Source organism: Malaya genurostris, chromosome 2 (genome assembly GCF_030247185.1).
Source record: "Malaya genurostris strain Urasoe2022 chromosome 2, Malgen_1.1, whole genome shotgun sequence".
Taxonomy (NCBI): Eukaryota; Metazoa; Arthropoda; class Insecta; order Diptera; family Culicidae; genus Malaya; species Malaya genurostris.
Window position 1 is genome coordinate 71847639 of NC_080571.1, and position 16895 is coordinate 71864533.

The following is a 16895-nucleotide window of genomic DNA, read 5'->3' on the forward strand; positions in this document are numbered from 1 at the left end:
GTTATAATTTCCGGGTTTGAATTTTGAAACTGACATAAATTATGCATCTAGAACTAGAACACTCCTGAACATGCCCTAATAGAACTGCAACTGGAACAAACGTATCCCCAGCAAGCCGTTCTTGTTTTATTTATTCGAACAGTTCTTCTGTCAAATTTAAAACTGGTATACGATGCCACGTATTTTGATACACGAGTAAAACACTGCTGGGGTTGTCAGTTTTTCTTGTTATAAAATATAGATTTAAATCTTAAATCTGAAATAAATTATGCATCTAGAACTAGAATACTACTGAATATGCCCTTAAGATTGAAATAAGAGTCAGGTCTTGCCCAAGTAACCATATGCATTATATCACTGTAGATTTACAACTCTATTTTTACATCGTTAATGTATAATTACACTAATCCTACATACTTTAAAGAAATGTGCATTAAATTTGAATTCAAAACGTAATCGAGCATTATTTTACAACAACCTTCCGCCGTGCTATATATCGACATTCAATGCTATATTTTGGAGCAACGAAATTTTAATAATAACTATAAGAATAATAATCCTTAAAGAGTCTGATAATCGCCCTTTTCAGCTTTATAATAGCATTGTAAAAACATGAGTAACTCCGTTGCATTTAATCAAATTTTAAGCAAATTTTTAAAACTGAATTAATGTAAAGTTCATTATACATGATTTATAGTGTTGTGAGATACATAGTGAATTTGTATAGTGACGTGATGTACTTATAACAGAATTAAATGGTAATATTAAAAAATTTATCCTTGCTTTATTAGTTCATTAAAAATGATAATCAGTTTCCCTGAAAAAAATTTTAATTGGACTAATCAACATATTTCTTTCTATGATAAACAATTTTTAGTGTCTTATCCTTGAATGTTGGGACTAGTTTTAAAATACCCTTCGCTGGCTACTTCTCCTCAGCAACAGTGACGAAAGCCTTTTAGTTCAATACTGCTACTAGTAGTGTGATATATGTATATTTATATGAATATTCACGCCGAATGAGCGGTACTAACGTAAAAACTAAGCAAAGAAAATTCACAGTTACGCCCAAGTGAGAATCTGATTAATTGATTGTGCGCAAATTTTCAACTATAACTTATCTTATGTAAAATAAAATCAATTTGTTTGAAACGAATTGTTCTGCAATCGACTCTAAAGCGGCACACAAAATAACTCAAATCAGTATTCTGGAATAGAGAAGAAATTGTTTCGATAATTGCATTTTGTGGAGTGTTCTTTTATGAGAAGGCTACCAAAAGGACACGTTGAGGCCGTATAAATAATATGTAGTAAAGTCTGTTGTTTGTAGTATCTTCTCAAAAACAAAGTCCACAGAGTATAACGCGGTTTGGTATGAATAAAAGAAATCAAGTGCGAACATGTAGTAATGCTGCTTTCGAATTTGAGCATTTACTGCTTATCGTATCGCCACGGAGTCGAAAAAAACTTGAATAAGTATGCACAAAGCAAGAAAGGTACTTACTGCTGCAAAAATGCCACTTTGTTTAATTTTTCTGCTTCACCAGTCAGTTTCAGTTTTTTCAAACGAAGACGACATAAGACTGAGTTTTTGCAGAATCAACCTTTCTAGACAAAATTGTAGGATTGCGAAGCATTTCTTCGTTGGAAAGATTCATTTTTACATATATCTTTTAATTATCCCTTCTTTGAAAATCAGCTGATTTAAGATCAAAATATTTTAAACTGATATCGTCCCAAAATGGAACAAAATGTATTTTCAAAACTGTTCGAACTGTAACATATGCCGTTACCTCCTTTTTTATCTTGTTTATAGTTCATCACAACCACATGTCAAATACATTCTGTCATCTGCAATTGTGTTCATTTGGACTCTCCCCCACGGACGGAAGCAAAAAGCTCTTCAGTCGTATTTTCGCGAGAAACGCAGTGGTACGTTGTGAACAGTTGGAGGTAAAATTGTAGGAGTAACAGTAATCGATAAAATTCATTATTTGTAAATATACATCCGATGGACTAGTTTTTTTTTGTTTCGAATATCTGTTCCAGTTTCTGTTATTTCCGTGAACAAAAACGTTTCTTGAACCTTTAGAGATCGTTTCTGTTTTCAAGTGAAATTGTTGTTCATTGCTGATTATTTTGGTCAACTTATTTGTTCACATCGAAATTCTACAGCACTCAACTAACAACGTAGGTCCGATACTCAGCACGATTAGTTTTCCCCATACGATGTAGAATGTGAAGAATTTATGATTCAGTACTAGAAACTACGTGCAGAACCTACATACATCATCCAGCACCATCCACTGAGCAGTGAGAAGGCTACGTTTTCCGTTCCATCAGATTCCATTGCGATTAATACGAAAGTGGTTTGCGCAGTGGTGAAAATCAAGTATAAATTTTGTCCAGCGTTGTTACTTGGTATATGGCAACTCCAGCAGAAAATGTAAATTAATCCACCTCTCGCTATTGATGTACAGAGTGATGTGCGCGAATATGTGTAACCATACATAGAGGGAAATGGAAAGCCAGAGCGGACCACTAGTGAAAAAGTGATTGCAACTTTTGAAGGGAAACAAGGCTTGTAATAAACGATCCCGTACGGGTATACGTATTTCTTGGTGAAGTGTACGACTTTATAGTTACTCGATACGAGATAAGAGATAACACGAGCGAACGAAAAAAGATTGAAGTGATGGCGATAAGTTCACTGATAGCAGCTTGATTTTGTTTGACTTGGTGAGTAAAGTATTCCTTCTAAAAGCAGTAATTCATCATTTGCCGGAAATATGCGTGGCACGTCACAGAAAATAAACAAATTATGAATTTCAAAAGGTGTTTTTCAAAATGAGAAAACATTGCGTTGATAATAGTAGCATTTATGTGAATAAGCATAAGCAAAACTGCAATGCCTAGTAGAAATATTCGACGGTGAAGGCCAAAACCAGTTAGCACCTCGACAATGTGAAGTCATTTTATGGAAGCGTGCTGTGTGATAATACACAGCGGCAATAAAAGGCAAGCGATTTTAAAACCAGCTCACTAGTGTATTGTGGCTAAGTGTCCTGAAACAATGTTTGTATGCGATTTATACTAAACCATTATCTCTGTGTGTAAAATTTGAATACCTTTTCCCTTTTTAGTATGCGAAATTTGGAAAAATCGAATGAAAAATAATGAAATTCATAACCGTCATGTTTCCAGATGTAACTTGTTTTAATATATTCAAATTGGTTGCTATTCCGTTCGAACCACCCACAACTAGTTCGAGACTCATGTGTTGCTGCCGATGATAGCCGCCGCGCTATAACCAGAGAAGGCACAGAAAACGGCAAAATTCGTTGTCGAGTTTTAATTAATTGACTTCTGATCCCTTCAATTCTGGTTGAGATGAAACGCGAATGCGTTTGGCAATCTTCGTGCATCACTTTGCTGGTTGTGCGTTCTGCACTTATAAATAAATACCTGGTGTTTACGCGCACACGGAAACAAACACCACTGCAAGAGAATGTATTTTCTGTCGTTCTTATTTTAGTAAGGAGGTGATCGATAAACCAGGCCTACCACAAGGTACCATACTTTTAACGGATATTGTTAATTTATGGAATATTGAAAGATAAATGGAACAGATACTATTCTAGCATAAAACGTGGAACTGACATGCATACATAGTGATAGTCTGTATAAGACAACAAAGTCTATGTGAGAAAAAATTGGTCTGAAATATTATGCACAGCTTCAAATGCGTCTCTACTGAGTATAGTACCTTTCAAGTATCTATAATCGTCAACAGAACCGTCACCGTCCGTCAGGATTAGTTGAATGCATTACTTATGAGCGCACTTTCACGTGCCGTACGTCCGAACGTTCCGTACCGTCGTACGTTAACGTTTCTATAAGAATTGCATACAACAAATGCCCACGTTCCGTTGCTGCTCTGTTGAATGAAGCGTTAAATCGACCATAAACCATCTTGTTTCAGGTGTTGTGGCAGATATTGGTCAGATATTTTCTAACTAACGAACAACTTAGTGACCATCTGAACGCAGTACGGTACCAGTTTCGTCTAGTTTCATAACACCACATTAGTAATTGAGATCCTCTCTTTGTTTACTAATTTTTCAAATTATTGTGAGGCCATTATGAAGATTTTCATTACTTTTCCAGTACTGATTCAAACACGGAACTTTCATGATGGACTTTCACGACTCGCATAAAGCTAGTTTTGAGTGCGCGTGCAAGCTACAGGATTTTATTTGACTACAGAGTCCGTAGAATGGTTATGTAGCTATCCCAGCTAGTCTTTTTACCTTCCGGCTCATGACGTTATCGCTTAGAAGAATTTGTCTACCTGGTTCCTAGTGGACCAACTCGTCGACGTATCCAAACAATTTTTTACGTAGGACTACGTCTTTCTTTACTATGCCTACCCCATGTGCATTTTCAAAATTTCACCAAACCAAAATGTAACGAAATTACTCCATATTTGATTTTTTAATAACTTTTTCCCTGTTTGATTATTTTCTATAATTCTTTCACGATACGAATGAAAAAAGGTGTAATATTGTTGTCAATATCATGTTTATTACGTAAATAGTGAAAAAACATCAAAATTAACCGAATCTTCAGATAGATCCTGTTGCACGTTTGCTAGCTACACCCGGTATTATTCAACTGGTGCTCCAGTCAATGGCCTCATATTCGTGCAGTTCCTTAAGCCTAAACGTAGAAAAACAACAACTAGTTCGTTTGCGAGCATATCTGCTGTTGGATGTTCGCAGTGTGAGTTTCGCTTCAAACAAGAACGATTGCGTCATCCAGTTGCTGGTCGTTTGCATTGGAGGAAAAGAAAACGGAAAGTGGACAACGATGGGGAACGTTATACAAATACTGGCTTAGTAATGGCTAAAGAACTATTAAGAGTACTTTCTTTGCAAATCGAAGATAAAAATCATCAGCTCAGGGCAAATCTAGAATAATTTAATTACCTTTGTGACCCGGCGATAAGACCATAATTAGGTTAAAACCGGGTCTAAATAAAAACTTATAAAAAAATTACCTTTGTGCACGTTTCGCTGTGCGAAATTCGCACCAAACGAGTGCAAATAAAGCTTAACTAGCAATTGGCTGCTTCGCATTAGAGGAAAATGCTGTGAACAGCGTTCAATATCGTAGAAAATACCACCTTCTGAAAGACTGAAATGAATCCCGCGCTTTCATCCTTCAGCCGCGAATTGTTTGCATGCGAGTAACAGAGAAAATACATTTATTCGACCCGAAAAATAAAAGATGATAATCCGAAATTGAGTAATCAACATCAAAATTCTTTATGTTGTTATTTTTGTAGCTGTTGGAACCGCTCTTTTGATCTTTTTATCTACTATGTTCATCGTTCACTCCGTTTGCAGTGTGGTTTTTACTTCAAACAAGTTCGGAAAATTCATCAAAATAAAAGAGAGATTACATATACAAATCGACAGTTCTAAGGGCCATAAATGATAGTGTTATAATCCGCAATTATGGTCAAATCATTTAGTCCCTAACCATTTTCAGTTTCTCCACATAGAATCAAGCAAAGAGTTAATTGGATTTCCTCATATTCATTAATTTGATTTTATAAAATCGATTTTCAATCAGAATAAGTGTCTAATACATACGACGTCCAACTTCACGGTGCGGAACGTTAGTGCCGTAGAGAAGGGTACACAAGCATGTGGCAGATTTACTTTATGCGCCGTTCGCCAAACGAGAGGCATCCGATTTGTTCGGAATTTTGCTCATGGAAATAATTGTCAACTGAGTTGAAAGTTGGAGAAATGAAAACCTTCGGTTCTTTTTAGATTTTACAAAACCCTATTGAGATTTTACTTGAAATGGATAATTTATTAGTAGAACAATGTACCAAAATAAATTGCATTTTTAAAGTGATCTGCCCCTTGTCGACAACAGTCCTACGTTACTCTCACGGTTATGTCTCTAATTAATAATTAATAGTCAACCCTAACTTTCATCTTGAAAAATGCAAATGACTATTCCACAGCTCTTCGATCAACACCAATAGTGTGCAAGTTTTTCACAAAGCCAAGAAGCATGTGAGACTTATTGATGCTGATTTCGTTTCACTTTTGTTAAAAAGACGGGTGGGTTATATCAGATGCATAACTAGATGACGTGAATACGCAGCTAGAGAGTAAGCACGGAATGCGTTGCATTCTCTCTGACTGTGTGGATTGTGCAAGAAGCTTCCAGAGTTGTGGACGGCGTCATTCTTCTAAAATACGACGTATTACCGACAAATATATTACAGTACAAAACGAAATAATAGAGAATTAGATAAATAATTATTTATGATAATATAATCGGTTCTGAAAAGAATCATTTATTTAGGCACGAGATGGCAGTTCAAAGGCGAAACGCGAAGAAATATCATTTATGTAGGTACCATGAAATTGGTATCCAATTGTAACGTTTGCAAACTGCACACAGTGCAAATCAGTTCAATACTAATGCGAGCAAAAATATAACAAACTCAAAATGCATTCTCTTTAGATTAATCATTTCACTGGTGTTTTAATTATAACAATAGAAGAACATAACCTAATCAATACTTTGAAATCAATTTGTTGGTTCTAAAATGAACCAATTTGTAAACGATTTATTAATTTTAGTTTGACGTAAAGCCGCCATGACTAAGTTCAGTTTTTGCAATGACTGAGCGGAAATATATATTGGAGAAGCTAAATGAAAGAAAAACTAACAGAAAAGATGAATTTTTTGGAATAAGATACGCTCAGAGACAGGACTCGAACCTGCGTTCTTATGCATTCCGTGCATACGCGCTACCATTTCGCCACTCTGACCTTGTTTTAGTCACTCTAAAACGTGAAACAGACATAGTAGCAACATACATCGAACATGGTCTACATCCTGGCCGTCACCCGACCGATACCTTACATCCAAAGATCTTCTCTGACCATCAAACACTAGTCCTCTCGCTTTATACATATTTCTCCGATCAAGCATTGAGTAGGAGAGTGTATTTATAATCGCTTGTCACCTTCTTTAATGGTGCCAGTCGCTGGCTGGACATCGTCAGCGACAGACCCCTATGAAGGTTGTATTGAGAATATACATGGTAGACCATTTAAAGTTGACAATGCTTGACAATATACATGGTAGACCATTTAAAGTTGAAGCATCCGGCAACCTAATAACTTTGGACAGAATTGTCAAATCAAATTTATCATGGAACAGTAGACAGCAAAAGAGCGCACTGAAATTGTACTGCTTCATATCCAAAATAACTTCTCAATATTAAAAACCAATCGTACGTTTTGTTCGAAGAATGGATGCGTTAATAAGCAAAATTGTCGGTTCTATGATACTGAAAACCCTCAATTAGGTTTTGATGAACAGCCTCCGAACGACAGCCTGATGAACGACCAAAAAGTTACAGTTTGGTGTGGTGTTTGTGCGGATAAGGTGATTTGGTTCCCTATTTTTTCCAAGACGATGATGAAGCAACGGTGATTGTTATCGAGCCATGATAAATGATTTTGTGATGCCCATTGTTCGTGAAAATGGTTTGAATGGCTACTGGTTTCAACAGGATGGTGCAACATGCCTTACAGCTCGACTAATAATCGATTTGCTACGACCATTGTTCCCCGGGCCAGTCATATCGAAAAACGGTGATTTTGATTGGCTCCCGAAATCACCCGATTTGACGCCACCAGACATTTTTGTGATGTGGGGCTATTTGAAATCCAAGGTATACGCTGAAAAGCCAAGAACCATAGCTCAACTCAAAGACAACATGCGACTTGAAATCGCCGCCATATCATGGCATATGATAATTAGTTTGAAATTGATTTCCAATACATCGTTGAATATCACAATTTTAAACATCATCATTTTCAGTGAAAACCGTCGCATTGCTGATAGTCGTGAGAATGACTGAATGATTATCAATTCAATATCATCATTTATCACAGATGATTTTGCGGAAAGTGGCATGATTTTTTTCAGCATTGATATTTGATAATTTGATATTTTCGCAACACTGTTCACAACTCCGGGCAGTTATGTGGATTCGCCTTTTTCTGTACAACAAGAACTCGGTTCAGGTCGGATCCAGGTGATATTCAGAAACTTTGTATGGAACCATAGGTCATTGTGTGGGTGAGTCTAAATTTGTCAAAATCGGTTTATCGGCCATCGTCACAAAAATCGAGTGTCGTCTTTTTTTTCAAACGCACACAGACGTTAAGCGATCTCGACGAACTGGTTCGAATGGTATATGAAACTCGTCTTCGTTTCAAAGTAGGTTTTCAGAGGGATTGTGTAACCTTTATTTATGAAAAAGTCAATAACACAATTAAAAATTAATTTTTGCATTAACTGTAACTCGACAACCGGAAGTTGAATTCTAATAAAAATCAAAAATTTTATAAGGGAATTCCTTAATCCTTTGATTCAGGCGATTCAGTCATATCCGATGAAAGTGACTGCCAATATTTCCATATTTCCATGTAAAAGAAAAATTAAGATTTCTTGAAAGTATTAGGTCCTACGGGTTCCCTGGAGTAGTAAATTGTTTCCATTGATTTTATAGACAAAAATCTTTAAACGCGTTTTTCTCGAAAGCAGGTTTTGAAAGTCCGTGTCCATTGTCATTCGAAAACTACTCCACCAATTTGTTTTCAAATTTTGCACACATTTTTTCCTTATAAAAAACTAGACCCCAACGTTTTCATTTTCGTTGTTTGTTACTTTGGGGAGGTTTTACAGCTACAAAATGGCGGATTTTTTCGTGAAAAATCGTAGTTTTCACTTTGAACAACCACCAAAAATAAAAAAAATCAAACGATAACGTTGGGGTCTGAAAAAACTTCTATTCTAACTATGCTGCTTTGATTTGTTCACTTCTGATTAATCTGTGCTGAGATACAGTGGACACCGTCAATCATGATTTTTAAGAAACGTCTTCAAAAATACCTCAATATTTTTCCACGAAAAAATTACAAAATATTGTTCGAATGATGCTTTTTATCATGCCCCCCTTAAATGCATCTCCATCCGCATTCTATTATTATTTTGTACACAGCACAATAGGCTCACATTCATCTTAAACTACTTGCGCTTGTTGATCAATGACAGCAAAACGATTATTTTATATCGCATTGCCGTAGCCAATACGTGACGCTTTGAAATCAAGCACTTTGTCTTGTGCACCGAAATTGCATGTATTTACACACAGCTCATGTACATCCAACTTAAAATTTCAAGTATCTCTTGCCGCTGTAACAGATTCAAGAAGAGAAGGAGTTACTCAGCTCAGCTCTGAGATTCGTTTTTATCTCTGTCACCTTTGGATCTGTAAGAACTTGTATGCACTCCCGCAGGAGAGGCTTCAGTGGCCTATGCTTATGGTAGTTGAAAACAAATTGCTGTCTCCAAAGATGCCAGATTCACAGATTAATCTGAGTTTCGCAGATTCTGATAATGAGCCTTTAAAAATCTTCAAATTAATAGGGAAGACAAAGTGTCCTACATAGTGTTCAAAAGTGGCGGGACATTTTTCTTGCTCAGATTGATTTTTGGTTCGAACAAAGATTTTAAAAAAATCCCAAGACCTCCTGCACGTCCAAGTGCATTAGATTTATCTCTTTGCTCGACTTCAATGCGACTAGATTGCACCTGGAAAGTATTACCTGATTCAGTTAATATTCCATATGATTTGACAGAAAATGTTGACTGGATTAAATACAAAAGTAGTATCTCAGCTTCCTCCACTTGAAGAATATGACTTCCTCGTTTGTTCGATTCTGGAGGCCGCAGAACAAGCCCAAACCAAACGATTTCTTGGCCCATCGTCTAACAGAAGCCCTCCAAACCCTTGGTGGGACAAAGAGTGCTTATACGCGAAACAAAATGCTTTCAAGACGTTTTTAAAACGAGGAGGAGGTACTCCTCAGAATTTTGAAAAAAAAAATTATTTTAGAAACCAAGTACAAGAGCATACTTCGGGTCAAGAAATGTAGGTATTGAAGATATTTTGTCGAAGGTTTGTCCAGAGAAACCTCAATGAGCACTCTTTGGAATACTGCCAGACGAATGAGAAATCGTAACGTAGGAAATGAGAGTGAGGAATACTAGAACCGATGGATATTAGACTTTGCGAGGAAAGTTTGTCCAGATTCTGTTCCAACGCATAGCATTATTAGGGAGTCTTCTCCAAATAATGGTTCCATTGATAGCCCCTTTTAAATGATGGAATTTTCCATAGCACTCATGTCTTGTAACAATAACGCTCCTGGGTTGGACAGAATTAAATTCAACTTGCTGAAGAATCTGTCCCGACCTTGCAAAAAGACGTTTGTTGGAATTGTTCAACAAGTTTATTGAGCAAAATATTGTCCCACTTGATTGGAGGCAAGTAAAAGTTATCGCCATTCAAAAGCCGGGGAAACCAGCTTCTAATCACAACTCATATGCAATGTTGTCCTGCATCAAAAAATTGTTCGAAAAAATTATTCTTCGACGTCTCAACACTTGAGTCGAGACGAACGGTTTGTTGTCAGATACTCAGTTTGGCTTCCGTAGAAATAAAGGGACGAATGATTGCCTTGCATTACTTTCGTCTGACATCCAAATTGCCTTCGCTCAAAAACAACAAATGGCATCTGTATTTTTAGACATTAAAGGAGCATTTGATTCAGTTTCCATTGATGTTTTTTCAGACAAGCTTCATCAACATGGACTTCCAGCGATTATAAATAATTTGTTGCACAACCTTTTGTCAGAGAAATGCATGTATTTTTCACATGGCGATTTGGCAACATTCAGAATTAGTTACATGGGTCTACCGCAAGGCTCATGTCTCAGTCCGCTCCTGTATAATTTCTATGTAAACTCGTAACCCGTAACCGTAACCGTCTCGTAACCTCATGTACACTAAGACAATTGGCAGATGATGGCGTGGTTTCAGTTACTGGACCCAAAGCTGGCGATCTGCAAAAACCATTGCAAGATACCTTAGATAACTTGTCCGTTTGGGCTGTTCATCTGGGTATCGAATTCTTTGCGGAGAAAACAGAGCTGGTCGTCTTTTAAAGAAAGCATGATCCCGCGCAGCATCAGCTTCATATGATAGGAAGAATGATCCAACAGGTTTTGACTTTCAAATACCTCGGGGTGTGGTTTGATTCCAAATGCACGTGGGGAGGACACATTAGGTTTCTGATAACAAAATGCCAACAAAGAGTAAATTTTCTTCGAACAATAACATGATCTTGGTGGAGTGCTCATCCGGAAGATCTAATAAAATTGTATCAGTCAAAGATTCTTTCAGTGATGGAAAATGAATGTGTTTGCTTTCGCTCCGCTACAAACTCTCATATGATCAAATTAGAGTTAATTCAATATCGTTGTTTGCGAATTGCTTTAGGCTGCATGCGTTCGACACATACAATGAGTCTTGAAGTTCTGGCGGGAGTTCTAATAAGATGTGAGGTACTGAATTCCCTGGTTATAAATAACTTCGAAAGGCTAGTTGAGCTTCAATCTCAAACAAGGTTCATGACAGTATATTTTAACCATATGTCACAGGAAAACAACCCTTCAAGATATATTCCTATCCGTGTCAGCCTCCTAAATGTCCCTGACTCAACTTTATTTTTCGACACATCCATGCAGCGCGAAGTGCGTGGAATCCCGGAACACCTACGCTCGTTGGAAATCCCAAAAATATTTGCAAGTAAGTTCAGGCATATTGACTCTGAGAAAATATTTTACACGGACGGATCACGAATTGAAACGGCTACTGGGTTTGGTATGTTCAACAATAATGTTTCGGCTCATTTAGGCTTCAAGAACCTGCATCTGTTTATATAGCAGAGTTAGCAGCAGTTCATTATAGTCGAGTGTAATCGTCACATTATCTCCAAACCATTATTTTCTCTTCACAGATAGTGCAATTGAAGCCATTCGCTTGAACGCTTCTGGCAAAAATGAACCGTTTTTCTTGGGTTAAATAAAAAAGTACCTGAACGACATTTTGAATAATAATTATCAAATCACGATAGTTTGGGTCCCGACTCATTGCTCCATTCCAGGCAATGAAAGAGCCGATAGTTTAGCCAAACGTGGTGCTACTGAGGGTGAAATTTATAAGAGACCGATTGCTTTCAACGAATTCTATAGCGCGTCTCGCCAAAAAACACTTGCCAGCTGGCAAGCTTCTTGGGATACAGATGATCTGGGACGGTGGATGCACTCAATTATTCTTAAAATATCGACAAAGGCATGGTTCAGGGGACTGGATGTGAGTAGGGATTTCATTCGTGTGATGTCCAGATTCATGTCCAATCACTACACGTTAGATGCACATCTCCTTCGAATTGGACTTTCCGAGACTAATCATTGTGCTTGTGGCGAAGGTTATCGCGATATTGATCATGTCATTTGGACATGCGTGGAGTATCGTGTTGTCAGATCTCAACTATTAAATTCCTTGCGTACCCAAGGTAGACTATCCAATGTCCCAGTTCGCGACATTCTTGCTTGTCGTGACCTTCCTTACATGAAACTTCTTTATCATTTCATTAAGTCCATTGGAGTTCCAATTTAAATTTCATTTTATGTTAGACTGTTTTCTCTTCCATGAGTTCAACCAATAGCCAGTTATTATATTAAATAGAAGTGATGAACTGATACAAATAAACCTAAAATAGTTATAAGATCATGTACAAAATAAATGTATTTCATTTAATGTAATTTAAAATTCCAACTCGCTTGATAAAAACAGTGTTTAGATTAACTAATGAATACCAACATACTAATATGATATTCGAAATGTATTAGGTTTGAAATACTATGTATTGTGGATGCCACGGCGAAGAAAAACTTATGCATATTGTCTATGAAATAAACGTATTTATGGAATAAAAAAAAAAGATTAAAAAAACGACCTTGCATCCTTGACTGTCTCAGTTGCAACGTCGAAGCGGGTTTTAACGTTGACATTGTTGACAGATTTGCTCGACGTGCAGCGCGCGGATGATATGAAATAAGTTTGAAAAAAAAATCCCATTCAAAAATATATCGATATTTCATTCAATCTATTCAACTATTCAACAATCTTTAGTTTTCACTTACAAAGAACTGTTACATCTGATGTCAAACCACATAGACAGTGCACACAACCCATAAATTTCGCCACGAGATGCCATTGAGCATTATATCTAAATTCAATCATCGAACGAAAATTAATACACTGCGCATCCGGAAGAATGTCAAAAGTTAATCCACTCGAACGCTTCGACTCCCGGGTGCTGTCTATTAAATATTTTTTTCAAAAGCGGAGAATGCATAGACACCCATCCGAATTGAGCGAACGGTAAGAATTCCGTCTGTTAGACACCGGATGGATGTGTTTTCGATTATTCAACTCATATGGAGCATCAGCAGCAGCACCACCAGTGTAGCAGAAGAGGTTCGGATGAAGCATTGCATCCCGCCGGAACGCACATTGCGGTATAATAATAATAATAATACAAATAGCAAACAGCAACAACAAAATTGCACTGACCAACTGAGCGCAGTGCGATGGACGACCGAACGAAGCGTAAAAGGAAAGCAGCTGTGTAGTGCTGAGAGACGGAACAACGGTTGCGGTGAAGCGTTTATTCATTCATGGAAAATCGTTTTGAATTTTCCCCATCTCGACTCCACTCTAGCCACTGGTCACCGTGGAAACAGGCCTCCCGAGCTGTCGATGAAAGATGATGCGCGAAAAGTACGGTCGGGTAAATCGAAACATAACATTTCTATACAAATTTTTTGTCAATACCATTGAATGTGATTACGCGTACTCCAAGTTCCATTAGTTCGTTTCAAAAGTCATGTTCTAGCCAATAAAACAAACGCACCTCAATGCGTTTTACTTCATCTTACCCTGCGTCCCTGTCGATATCATGGAGATGTATATTGCAACTGTTCTTTCTTTGCGAGCACGAAACGTTGCTTTGGCGAGTGGGCGTACAAACACGATTGAATTTCATTACTGGAGTAAACAAACTTTACGACTAGTGGAGTGGCGTACACTGGAATATGGTTCATTTGTTGACAACAGGGAAATATTCAGGTAAATGATATATCTGTAAAAAGCCAAAAGATCAAGCAGTAATTGTTTTGATTTACATGATAATATCAAAAGCTTTTTGTAGCTTTGAAAAAAAAGTTCCGCTTGTTATATTTTACTGAATGTTGAACGAAATAGCGGGGTCATAGGGTAACGGTACCCCCACTCATCTCAGCTTCAGCAGTCATCTCATATACGAAAACCTTTACTTACAGTGAGATCTGCTGCCTCTGTTCGATAGATTGACCTAAAGGGTGGGATGAAAATAAGAGCATTCGCTTCGAGTTTTCGCGAAGCTATAACTGCAGTGTTGGAACTATTTTTTCCGCGGTATTGCTTCTTAGAGCCGTAGTGAAGATATTGCAGTCGATTTTATCACAATTCGTAGTTTGAAAGTCGAGTAATAAGTAAAATAACACGGTGACTCTAGTAATGTGTACTGTTTTTTGTGGGCATAACTCAATACTTGCGCTTAAGGGTCGTCAAATGGTGAGATAACTAAGTCCTCACAAGTCCCTATCTCATGCCTCCCCGAGCGTCTATGATGACATTTGGTCAATAGAACGGCGTCGACTGGGTGCTATCGCCTTCTGCGTTAGTAGCAGAATGAGAGGGTGCGAAATGGCTTGTAGGTTGAAGCCCATCCTAAAGTGCAGTGTTTATCATAGTATATTACAACATATAATTGTGTTGTTTATTACATCATGTATTATTATTATTATTTTTATTAGAAGAGCGTAACTTACACTGCGATATTACCTGTTATATTGTATAATAGCATATTATTTCATATATTATCGTCTTACACTATTTTATGTTATTATATACTATGTTGTATGGTATTATACTGCATTGCATTATATCATATTATATTGTATTATATTTTATTAAATTATATAATTTTTTTTTTTCATAAATACGTTTATTTCTTAAGGCAGTTTACATAAGTTTTTCTTCGCCGTAGCATCACTTTTACATAATATTCTTATCCTAATTTAATTCTAACATAGTCACAACGTTTTGAATTTATTAAAACATATTCTCTTATAGCTTAAATATCATCTTAGGTAACTCGTCATTAATTATGAAATCTACTCGGAAATATTATCATTACATAATTTTTATTCTAATTTAGCTATTGGTTGAACTCATGGACGCAGCTGGGATCAGAGCTAAGTCTTAAAAGGGGCCTTTATTAAATTGAAACTCCAATTTTCTTTATGAAATGATAAATAAGTTTCATGTATGAAAGGTCACGACAAGCAAGAATGTCTCGAACTGGGATATTGGATAGTCTACCTTGGGTACGCAAAGAATTTATTAGTTGAGATCTGACATCACGATACTCCACGCATGTCCAAACGACATGATCAATATCCCGATAACCTTCTCCGCAAGCACAATGATTAGTCTCGGAGAGTCCAATTCGAAGGAGATGTGCATCTAACGTGTAGTGATTGGACATGAGTCTGGACATCACACGAATGAAATCCCTACTCACATCCAGTCCCCTGAACCATGCCTTTGTCGATATATTCGGAATAATTGAGTGCATCCACCGACCCAGATCATCTCTATCCCAAGGAGCTTGCCAGCTGGCAAGTGTTCTTTGGCGAGACGAGCTATAGAATTCGTTGAAAGCAATCGGTCGCTCATAAATTTCACCCTCAATAGCACCACGTTTGGCTAAAATATCGGCTCTTTCATTGCCAGGAATGGAGCAATGAGCCGGGACCCAGACTATAGTGATTAGATAATTATTGTTCAATATGTCGTTCAGGCACTGTTTTATTTTGCCCAGGAAAAACGGTTCAGTCTTGCCAGTCATGTTTGAGCGAATGGCTTCAATTGCACTCAGACTATCTGTGAAGAGGAAATAATGGTTTGGAGATAATGTGACGATTACACTCAAACTATAATGAACTGCTGCTAGCTCTGCTATATAAACAGAGGCAGGTTCTTGAAGCCTAAATGAGGCCGAAACATTATTGTTGAACATACCAAACCCTGTCGCTTCTTCAATTCGCGATCCGTCCGTGTAAAACATTTTCTCAGAGTCAATATGCCTGAACTTACTTGAAAATATTTTTGGGATTTCCGTCGAGCGTAGGTGATCCGGGATTCCACGCACTTCGCGCTGCATGGATATGTCGAAAAATAAAGTTGTGTCAGGGACATTTAGGAGGCTGACATGGATAGGAATATATCTTGAAGGGTTGATTTCCTGTGACATATGGTTAAAATATACTGTCATGAATTTTGTTTGAGATCGAAGCTCGACTAGTCGTTCGAAATTATTAATTACCATGGGATTCAGCACCTCACATCTTATTAGCAGGCGTGATGAAAGCTCCCAAAATCGATCTTTTAATGGAAGAACTCCCGCCAGAACTTCAAGACTCATTGTATGTGTTGAATGCATGCAGCCTAAGGCAATTCGCAAACAACGGTACTGAATTCGCTCAAGTTTGATAATATGAGAGTTTGCAGCGGAACGAAAACAAACGCATCCATATTCCATCACTGAAAGTATCGTTGTTTGATACAATTTTATTAGATCTTGCGGATGAGCACCCCACCAAGATCCTGTTATTGTTCGAAGAAAATTTACTCTTTGTTGGCATTTCGTTATCAGATACCTAATGTGTCCTCCCCACTTGCATTTGGAATCGAACCAAATTATATAATATTATATTATATTGTATTCTATTGTATTGTGTTATATTGTATTGCATTATGTTGTATTATATTA

General features: G+C 37.2%; 1 protein-coding gene across 2 annotated transcripts in view; it reads left to right on the forward strand.

The window, feature by feature from the left end:
- The first annotated feature begins 1888 nt into the window (after window positions 1–1888).
- Window positions 1889–16895, forward strand: part of LOC131432275 (TBC1 domain family member whacked) — a 38062-nt gene continuing 23055 nt past the window's right edge. The window contains exons 1-2 of one of the 2 annotated variants that reach the window (XM_058598456.1): window positions 1889–1953; window positions 2176–2739. The gene's annotated coding sequence lies outside the window, so the exon portion shown is untranslated. Of the gene's footprint in view, window positions 2740–16895 lie in introns of both variants that reach the window. The other variant, XM_058598455.1, reaches the window with a different exon arrangement.